Here is an 11269-nt window from a genome sequence, read left to right on the forward strand (position 1 = left end):
ATCTGTGACCATGAACTTTGTCTCATTCTCTGCGCGGCTCACGAAGCCTGACATCAGCCTATTCTCTGCCAAGAACTGTATTTCACCTTCGAGTTATCTGCTCCCCCCTCAGCCGATGCATTCCTGTCTAGTAGTTTAAATAAACATTCTTCCAGCTACCGAGCAATGGCCCGGCTTCTCTGTCTTTATACAAGTAATTCATAGCCCTGTTACTATGGAAGATTCCTGCCTCCGCATTTAGTGTAGACACTTAGACGCTTGTACACGCACGCACAGTCAGTATAGAATAGATTCTGTCCGAGAGTCCTTCTTTTGTGGATAACATAGTTCTTTAAACATAGGATGTTAGATATGATTTGGGATTAGGTTGACTTGACCCCCCAGACTTTTCGTCTCCACATGTAGAGCTAAATGTCAAGTCCCCTTCACCCCCTAGTTGCACGTCAATCACACGTCATGCTGCTGCGCGCGCATCTATGCCAAGTATTATCTTATAGATCCACCTATATGTGACATCATAACCAATTATGTTCCTTTTTACTCCTTATTACACCCATTTTCGGTTACGCATATGAATCATCATTTTCCTTATCAATTGTTACGCCTACTGCATTCGCGTCATTGTAATGTATGTACTATAAAAGTCATTTCTTGTCAATAAAGTATGTACTTCACTTCCTGAACCTCCGTGGTGATGGAACTTGGAGCAACCGATTATAATCGTTCATTGGAATAAAGCCCATTCCGAACCTCTAATACCACGGATTCTGCCTCTCATTTTACTGAGCTGTTTTATTATGTTTCCGTATCAAATTAAGTCCCGGTAAAGGAATTTTATTTACCACAGTATGGTGGGCGGTCATAACTGTAGTCAACACTTTTGACGCTAGAAACGGAAACACGTTTTTTGCCATCTTGGATGCTGGCGGCTGCTTCAGGAACGATAGTTCCCTCCTACTCTTTGCCAGATGCCAAGATGGCGGAAGCAACAAAGAACCTAGAACTTTCACCTGGAGAGGTAAGAGCTGATGCTTCCGAGGCGACAACGGAGCCTCTGCCAAGCGCTGCTCTCTCGCCTACCACCGAGGAACCCGTCAGTGAGACTAAGAAGAAAAGTAAGGCTGTTCGCGGTAATGATCGCGCAGGCACGGTAGTGAAGGGAGCTCTACTTCCTAGTTCACTAAAGGGAAGGCGGGGCTTAGTTTCTAGATTGGCAACATCTGTAGCCAATTCGAGTGGATGCTAATGTAATTAAACTAGTTGGTGGGTAATGCAGAAGAACGAAATGTACTAAGAAGTGTGAAAATAGATGAAAGACACAATATAAGTGAGACGCACCGCGAGTATTAAAGGACTGGAACGATTTTTGGAAATACTTTTCATTACTATTAAGCATTTCGACAAGTATTTATTAATGAAGAGAGGTCGATAGGCTAATATGAACTACTGAGATATAGGGCATGAAGCTGCGATTGGTGCTCAAAACGATATGGCAACAAGTAGAATTGTTTTATAGAACCAATAGGCGACAGGACAAGTAGTAATTACCCACAGGTCCAAGAATTACTGAATAGATACCTTAGAATCGGATAATGACTGGGCACAATGGCCAGTCTTAAAATCATAAATAGTCAGGTTGTACATAATTAGAATAATGTCTTGGCCGATGATTAAAACGATATATCTGCCACCCTAAATTTCATTTAAATAGAGGAATGACTGACGACCTTACATTCAAGCTAAACGTGTCTAAAAAGATTCCCTCCAAAAATAAATGACCGAGCAGATTATAATGACTTTCATGAAATAAATGTACAGGTTACATAGGGTTGGAAAATTAATTGGTAACATGCACAGACGTAGAAGATTGACTAGATATATTGCAAACTACTTAGAGTGACTAAGCACATTGCATAGAGGTGAATACATGTAGGCAATCCGTAGGAATAAGGAACGTGGAGAGATGGGATCAGAAGGAGATGGTTGGTTATGTAAACATATGAATTATTTGAAATTATAAATAGAAATGGGACCATGGACAAATAGCTCAGACGCCGACACATTACTGGCTGATGTATGTAGACAGGTTAAATACCAGAAGGGCAATGTCGACCTACACAAATAATGAAATATTGGCTAAGAAGAACTGAGCATCTGAAAACTGTCTGCGCTAGTTACATAGAAGTATGGTATTTGGTAGACAGGTCATATAGCAGTCTTTTAGAGAGAGAGCTTACAAATTGAAACGTAAATAGGCAGATAACATAGAAGTAACCCTGATGCCACGAAGAGCCTAGCAATGGAATCACAGGTACGGTGTATTTCGTCTGGAAGGACTGAAAAATGTCAGTGCCTACCGAGTTGAAGAGCAGGAAGGAGACTCTCATGAATGATATAAAATGTTATGTCGTGGATCCCATCCTAATTTTCTAAATGCTAGTTAAGACAAGCATCACGGCACCGGCGCTTTACTTTTAACATTAAAAGTAAAGCACGGGTGCCGCGATTATAATAAAAGTAACGAAATAGAGATTTTTTTCTATTTCCTTACTTTTGCTATAATCGCGGCACCCGCGCTTTACTTTTAATGTTCAAAGTAACGCGAGGGTGCCGCGATTATAGCAAGAATAAAGAAATAGATGTTTTTTTCTATTTCTTTACTTTTGCGAAAGTGAAAGTGATTGCGAGGGTCAAAAGCAGACATATGGCGGCTGGCTGCCCGCGTGAACGCAAGCGCTAGGCCAGCCAGTAGCACTTAGAAAACTCACCTAATAAATGTCTCGCAGGGCAGTGCATGCGCGCTGACTCAGCGAGACCTAACCGCGATTATAATAAAAGTAACCAAATAGAGATTTTTTTCTATTTCCTTACTTTTGCTATAATCGCGGCACCCGCGCTTTACTTTTAATGTTCAAAGTAAAGCGCGGGTGCCACGATTATAGCAAAAGTAAAGAAATAGATTTTTTTTCTATTTCTTTACTTTTGCGAAAGTGAAAGTGATTGTGAGGGTCAAAAGCAGACATATGGCGGCCGGCTGCTCGCGTGGACGCAAGCGCTAGGCCAGCCAGTAGCACTTTGAAAACTCACCTATTAAATGTCTCGCAGGGTAGCGCATGCGCGCTGACTCAGCGAGACCTAAAAAACGTGCATTTGCGTTTCAAATGTCCGATCTTGCAGCAGCACACTTCCAAAGCCCATACATGACAGTAACCCGATTCAAGGCCCCATTCTCCCGATTTTTTAGGTCTCGCCTAGCAGTGCAGCGCATGCGCCGCTCGCTTTGCGAGGCATGCAGTATACACTATAGGTGAGGGAAGCCCCACCTACTCCCCCACCCACTTTTTCATTGGCTTGTGGCTTTGTCCTCTCTAAATGCTGCCTTCTAATTGGTTTAGAGGCTGCTAGTCCATCCTTTTGACGGCCATGTCTCCTTCCATGGCTTTTGGCCCCTTTACTTTGTGTTTCCTAAGCACTACTTTGTTCCTGTGCCCGCCCTCCCCTGTCTGTGCCTTCACTCCCGCCCCCCAACTCCCGCTGTTCCTGCTTTAATCACACCCGCCCACCCGCACTCCTGTTTGCAATCCAATAGGTCTCGTGTGAATGCCAGTCGTCTTGAATTGCAAATGCTTGTTTTCCCTCTATCTTTCTTTTGTTTAGAAGCTCCCCATGCCCTGGTTTCACTTTAATAGCGGCCACACCCCTTTCTTTAGTCAAGCCACGTCTAAAGAAAGGGGCGTGGCCACCATTAACATGAAAGCGCAGCATGACATGAAGCGATCTTCTTAGACAGCCATCTATCTAGTCTAGGATACAGAAACACTAACATTTATTATGAACAGATGAAACCAGTCGTATGTGACTTTTTGAAAAAGTAAGTGATCAGATAGACGATACTTCAAACTTACAAAGAAAAAAGTTCTAATTTAAAAGGAGCTTCTACACGTTAAACACAATCATCCGCTTCCTAAGTGACGTTTTATTATTACTGTATAAAGCCACAATATATTGTTAACATTGTGGTTATGATATTACCTCCCAATGTAGCTGATTGTGAAGTAAACCGCCGAAAATATTTCTTTTCAAACATGGCCGATATATACATCCTAAGGTTAACGAGGATTGGGAATGGCCTGCAGTCTGCCGAGCTTGAGCTGTGTGGCACCCTCCCTCTCTCCTCCAACAGCAATCACTGCGCGTGCGCGACTCTCATTACATTTCTGAGGCCATGGTGGAAGTTCGCAGGCGTCGGCATGAGCTGGTTAAAGCCGATAATGCCCGGATTACTTACCGGTAATCTTCATTACTCCGAGTCCTAGTCTTCCTCGCCACAGTATTCACCAATGAGCCTCCGGCTCCACACAGAACTCCAAGTAAACTTAAAAGAGCAGCGCTCTAGTCTCCCCTCCCTCCTCCAACATGGCCCCCAGTGGCTTCAGCCAATCCCATAAAGGGATACAAACCAGCCAGCCCGATCTGATAATCAAAGCCGCAGACATGAAGCCACCACCAGGGCCGGGAGGGAAGGGAAACTATACTGTGGCGAGGAAGACTAGGACTCGGAGTAATGAAGATTACCGGTAAGTAATCCGGGCATTACCTCCTCGTCCAGTCTTCCTCGCCACAGTATTCACCAATGAGCCGATACCAAAGCAATCAGCTTCATGTAAGGAAAAGACCACAGCAAAGTGCAGTGAAACTAGATTTAATATACAGAGGTACAGCAATCAAATACAACCCCTCAAGGCATCCCCGCAGTCAACACAGAAGATGCAAAGGAAACAGAACCCCCACCCCCAACCTGGAGGCGGTAATGGGACATGAATGTATGAGGTGAAGACCAAGTAGCAGCCCGGCAAACATCCTCCATGGACACCCCATTGAAGGAGGCCCAAGACACAGCAACAGAGCGGGTGGAACGCCCCTGAACAGGAAGGGAGGGAACTTCAGCAACCGAAGCATACGCCAACAAAATGGCCTCCTTAATCCAGCGACTGATCGTCGAGAGGGAGGGTTTCAGACCCTGACGTGACAAACCATAATTGACAAACAAGTTGTCCACTTTGCAAAACGAAGACGTGCGCGATAAATATATCAATAAAGCACGCCGAACATCCAAGAGGCGCAACAGGGATTCCTCATCCGAGGAAGGATCAGGACAAAGACATGGAAGCACCACCTCAGAAGACCTATGAAAATAAGAACCCACTTTAGGAATGAACGTAGGATGAGGGCGCAACACCACCCTGTCCGGCAAAACCAACAAAAAGGGAGCAGAACGAAGGAATGCACCCAGCTCCCCCATACGTCTGGCAGAAGCAATCGCCACAAGAAACACCACCTTGAGTGTCAAAAACTTCAACTCCACCGACTCCAAAGGCTCGAACGGAGCCAACTGCAAGGAGCGCAAAACCAAAGGCAGGTCCCAAGGTGGAGGACACATAATAGGACGGGGGCGTTGGAAAGATAGAGACTTAAAAAGTCTAGCAACCAAAGGTGAAACAGAAATCAAAGGAAGGACGTGGAACGCCTGAATCGCAGCCCACTGAGCCCTAAGAGTCGAAATGGCCAAGCCTAGCACAAACCCATCATTCCAAAAATCCAAAATGCGAGCCGGATCCAAAGAAGCCACCGACAGACCGCGACCCAGACACCAAGAAACAAAATTATCCCAGTGTTTAGCATAGGACTTAAGGGTAGAAGGTCTCCTGGACCGCTGAATGACCCCAGCTACAGCCAAGGAACAGCCAGTTCGCATCAACGAATCCCTCTCAAGAGCCAGGCCCGCAGACCCAAGGACCGGAACACAGGCAGAGGAAGAGGAGGGCCCAACAGAGGGTAAGGACTGAATGGCAAGGCCCACCCCGGAGACACAGCTAATTCCAACATCAGGGGATACCAAGGGCGACGCATCCAACCCGGAGCAATGAGAAGCACAAACGACCCCTCCCACTCGATCTTCTGCAAGACCGCCCGAATCAGGGGAACAGGGGGAAAGGCATACAAGAGACCCGTCGGCCAAGGGAACGACAGGGCATCCACTCTCCAGGCATCCCGGCAAGGCACAACCGTGCATGTAACACAAACCTTACCAATTGCGAAATCACATTGTGCATGTGACAATTGAAGCGTCTGCCAGGGAGCAGCCATCGGAGACAGGGAAACATTTCCCAACCTCACAGAAGGAAATACCAGTGCCTAAACCGTAGGCTGAGCAAACAGAGAATGACCAGGGAATGAACACCTAAGCTTCAGACGAAGAGTCTAAGACCGTACCCAACAGGCCATAGTGACCCTGTTTACCACAGGGCCCCGGAAGCCAAGCATGGGTAGCAGGAGAATACACCCAAATACCAAGGCACAGCGCCCCAAAACCGTGGCAGCAAGCCACCCCTCCGTGCAACAAAACACCAGAGACGGCGCCACAGAGCGGAAGGAAGGGAACACCCTACCACCTCACCAGAGCAGCCGAATGAAATCAAGTCAACAACGGGCGAAGAACTCCCCACACAAACAGAATCCCCAACAACCTCGCGAAGGTGACACTAGAAAAAGAGGTTAACACCAAACCTCGAGGAGCAAGAAGCACCAACCACTAGGCCACAGCGAAACACGCACAAGGGAAGGCCCAACCAGGGCCCCACAAAACGCCAAAAAAACACACATGGCCATACCGCGAGACGGAAGCACCCCCCGGGAGTAAGGGGATCCTGTGCCATGGGGCCAAGGAGGCCAAAAACCAACCGCACAGCGGAGAGCCACATTCCTGCTTCAACACAAACACAAAAAAAAAAAACTTTTGCCACCTTATGACACTTTGACAGCGTTTGCGGGACTCGAACCCTTGTCCTGTGAGACCCTTTACAACCGTAGGCACAAGACTTACCATTGAGCAATAGCTCCTGGTTGAACCAGAAACCGTGAGAGGAAGAGCCTCAGACTTGAACCAATAGGCCACTGTGACAATTGGAACCTTGAGTGCCCGTAGGAGACTCGGCGCTGAACAACAGATGTCCATTGACACCCAACTCAGCGACACTCACGAAAACGACCCCAGGAGGACGAAAGGCCAAATTGGACCCGCTGGGAGGGCCAACCCGTAACTATGAGTGCAAACAGAGGGTCCCCCAACGGAAGCAGTAGCGCACAAAGACAAGCAGCCGGGCAGAACCGCAACAAAAGCAGTACACAGAAACCCAACAAACAAAGCACAAACATGCAAACCGTCAGGACCGACTACAAAAGGGTAAAATGGGGGAATCAACCAACGAAAGGTGTCAGGCAAATACCACAGTAACAGGTGCCGAAAACCCCCCAGGAATGCAAATATGCAAAGCAACAGAAGAACACTCACCCAGAGGACGCAGGTCCCGTGGCACAGCACAACGAGACGGCAGAGCCAAAAAAACGACAGGCAGCAGAAGTGCCCAGTCAAACAACACACGCACACAGACGTAAAGCACGAGTCTGTGTCGTATCGTGAGAGAATGGAGCGCGCATGCGTGCGTGCAAGACACAACAAACGAAAAACACGGCCAGACAGCGATGTGGGAAATGAAAGTTTTAAAGTGTGAGTGGTCGCCATCTTAAGACACTTTGACAGCATAAGCGGGACCTGAACCCTTGTCCTGTGAGACCCATTGCAACCAGAGGTACAAGACTTACCGTTGAGCTGTAGCTCCAGGTTAATACCGAAAGAAACCCACAAGGACATGAGCCAAAAAAGGAGTTGATGCACACGCCAATAAAGTAAATGTATAATTGCAAAAAAGTCAGATGCAGCACACAGCTCCTATTCGTCTTAATTTATTAGCGAAGTTCTCCCACTCCCAACGCTGTGAATTTGGTTTTCATGCGTGCGATTGGGTGCAATTATGATGTTAGCGCCATCCGCCTTACACACCCTGTGATTCGTTTTGTAAGGACATGAGCCACTCCAGGGTCACAAATACTGTACAGAACCACGTCCTCCAAGCGCGCGCCCCTGAACCCAGGAACGGGCGAGCGGGCAGCAACAGTGGGACCGGGAACGCCAGAGGCAAACACAGCAGCGCGCGGCACCCGGGAGGGAGCGCGCGCCCACCCGGGGGAGCCAAATGGAAAACCAGCCCCCGGCGCCTGCCGGGTCCGGTTTCAGGTCAACAAAAGCCAAAGCAAACGTAGCACCAATACACACCAGGGATAATTGGAGCCCCGCAGCTGCCAGCGCCGGCACCATGGAAGCAGCAGTGAATGCAGGCCAGGAGGCAGCCGTGGAACCAGCCAGACAGGCAGCGCGGCTTCCGGGGCAGTAAAGGAGAAGCCTCGCCGGACACAAGAAAGAGCCGTAGCAAGCCGGTGCAGCCGTGGTCGCCAGGAATGCAAAGATGTAGCAAGGCACAACAACAGAGAAGCCAGAGGTGCAGCACACAGAGAACAAACAAATACTCTGCCCACATGGACGAGGGGACATTCAGACCCCTTTTTCCAGCCTCCCGTACCCCCAGGGCTCGCGAAAGCAGAACCCAACCGGCCAGACCAGACACCGGGGAAAGGAAGGAGGACGGCCCAGAGCACCAACACGGCCTCGGCAGCAGGTAGGAATGTGACCGGGAGCCTCCGGCCCCCAGAACAAACGGACCCGGCCGCGCTACGTCCGCTCAGCAGGACGCGCGGTCGGGAAAGGACACAAATACCCCCCAGCAGGTATGAAATACCAACCGCGACAGCGGTAGCAGGACTCGAACACCACCGGAAAACGCCCCGGCGCGCTCCCATAACATCATAGACGAAATCCCAAACACAAACGCCACGAAAGTCCGCTGAAGCAGGACCAGAGGCGTAAAGGCAGAAGAAGGGGGAAAGAAAAACCAATAACAACATATACAAACAACTACTTCCCCCAAACTTAATACCCAAGGGCAAAAACGGGTCTGCTCAAGCAGGACCCCAGCCCCACTTACCTGACCAGCAGGTAACACAGCACTCGGAGAAGTGCAGAAAAAAAGAACAGATCGGGCTGGCTGGTTTGTATCCCTTTATGGGATTGGCTGAAGCCACTGGGGGCCATGTTGGAGGAGGGAGGGGAGACTAGAGCGCTGCTCTTTTAAGTTTACTTGGAGTTCTGTGTGGAGCCGGAGGCTCATTGGTGAATACTGTGGCGAGGAAGACTGGACGAGGAGGTAATGTCGCCAAATCCTCTGCATACATGGATGAGGGTTTGGCGGCCGAAACTGTAACCTCATTTCTGAAGCTCTTTGCAGCCGCTTTTTACGGCATTAGTTCTTTTCTGATCGTTGTCGTGAACAAGAGCGTGCTGACCAGCTACAGGTGCGACTCGGAAATGTTGCACAACATTAGGAGTGCAGCCAGCACGTTGCTTTGAGCTCCTATTGGGAAAGTTGAGCGCCTGTATCATTAGAGCACACTACCCCGCGGAATACAATTCTTTCAGCTCACTTATTCTGACACAGAACTTCTGCGTGCATTATAGTTATGTGCGTGGATGTTGCAGTAAATAAAACAGTCATTTTATTTTTCACAAAAGTAGGTTTCTGTGAGAGAGATTTGCAACATAACGGTTATTAGGGTTCTAGGCACTTTTACAAAAGTGTTCTGTATGTCTTTTTTCTGCATACGTTTCCATAAATATCCCTTTTCAGCAGAATGTATAAAGCAGTCATACATTTTCTACGAGTTCCGCTATTTTGCTTTTTATTTGTTTGAGTTTTGTATAGCGCTAGCTGGACTCGAGGGTATCAGAGCGCTTTACATGTTATGACCTAACTAACTAAATGAAGCATTTTTAAACCACTTTAGCCTGACATTATCTGAGAATCATTCATGGTTTCAGTGAGCAGTCTGAGTCTTTTTGGACTAAACTTTTAACCTGCCTTTGCCGTCTGCTCGTGTATCCCCTAACCCACAAATTAAAGTACGCTTTTATTCTTAAAATCATCTTTAACGTCTATTTAATTTATGAAGGCATTTAAATTGTCTTGTAACAATAGATGCTTCCACTTGTTGCACGGAATGTTGGATTTCTCATTTCTGTTGTAACTTTTCTGTGTTTTGGAATGTAACCACCTCGTTTGGCATAGAAACGTATGATTAGTTGCCTTAAAGAGGAGCATGGAATGCCGTTAAGCCTAGTAAGCAGAGCCATTTCATTTCTAGGTATTTTTTTAATGTGTGTCCCACAGAAAATTTTAGCTGTTTCTGGACACAGTCCATGGCATCTTTACAGGCAGTTCTTATTTATGGGGCAAGCAAGGGGCTAAATGGCGCGGTCACTAACAACGGGCAATAGTGAATATATGGTGCACGAATATAATACATACATGTCTTCTCACACAAACAAAAGCCCATATAGTATTTTAAACGTGTTAAGCGGACTATGAATTAAACTTACTGCGGTATGTGTAAGGGTTAGTGGTCTTCAGATTGTCTCAGTCACTTTACACCCTTTTCTTCTGCAGTTTCTCGATCAGACATTTGGCTCTTTTTCTTCAGATGTCTTTCTCAATCCCTCCATCTGCATATCTCACACCTGACCCCTCTCCTCTTTAGCACCCTTTTTTTTACTCTCTCCTGTACATATGTCCTTGCTGCTCTTCCCCACGCACAACTACTCACTCACCTGTAAGTAGTCTCTTCCTTAACTTAAGTACTGTCTCTTCCTTAACTTTCGCTGTCAGTATTTCGACAGCTACATAAATTATTCACACCCTTTCGCATAGAATCACATTTACAATTGGCACGAATGACTCTTGCGCTCTGCAGAGGCATCAAGGATTAGATGAGCATTTATTTTGAACTCCTTTATGACCCACTGACGTGCACAGTGAGAAATGCACATTAAAAACTCTCACAAACATTTATGAACTACTCTTTTCACAATACGCACTATATACGAAAAACATTTAACATGAAAAAAACTACAGAAAGGCATCCTGGAAAAAACAAATACTCTTAAGGGAATTCATGAGAAAATAAAATGTATAATGAAAACAGGAAGAACATCGCCCTACCCAGGCTGAGATGACAGTGTATGTTTTAGCCTGCCGAAGCTGTCACTCTGTGGTGCAGCACAAGGGGTGTGTGTGTGGGAGGAGAGGGGGAAGGCAGTTACAGATTGGGCACTGGCCCCCCCAGACCCCACCTGCACCTCCCGGAGCAAAGCCAATAGATGAGTATTATTTATAAAGATAGGCATTGCTCGCACATTTTTTTTCCTCAAAGTTTTCATATTGTTCTCTACATAGATGACACATGTGCAACAGATGGGCTCTCT

At 47.1% G+C, this 11269-nt stretch overlaps 1 protein-coding gene across 1 annotated transcript in view; it reads right to left on the bottom strand.

Moving 5' to 3' along the window:
* Positions 1-11269, bottom strand: part of SAMD15 (sterile alpha motif domain containing 15) — a 109423-nt gene that overhangs the window by 96549 nt on the left and 1605 nt on the right. The gene's annotated exons all lie outside the window — the stretch shown is intronic.

Source organism: Triturus cristatus, chromosome 9 (genome assembly GCF_964204655.1).
Source record: "Triturus cristatus chromosome 9, aTriCri1.1, whole genome shotgun sequence".
In the NCBI taxonomy this organism is placed as follows: Eukaryota; Metazoa; Chordata; class Amphibia; order Caudata; family Salamandridae; genus Triturus; species Triturus cristatus.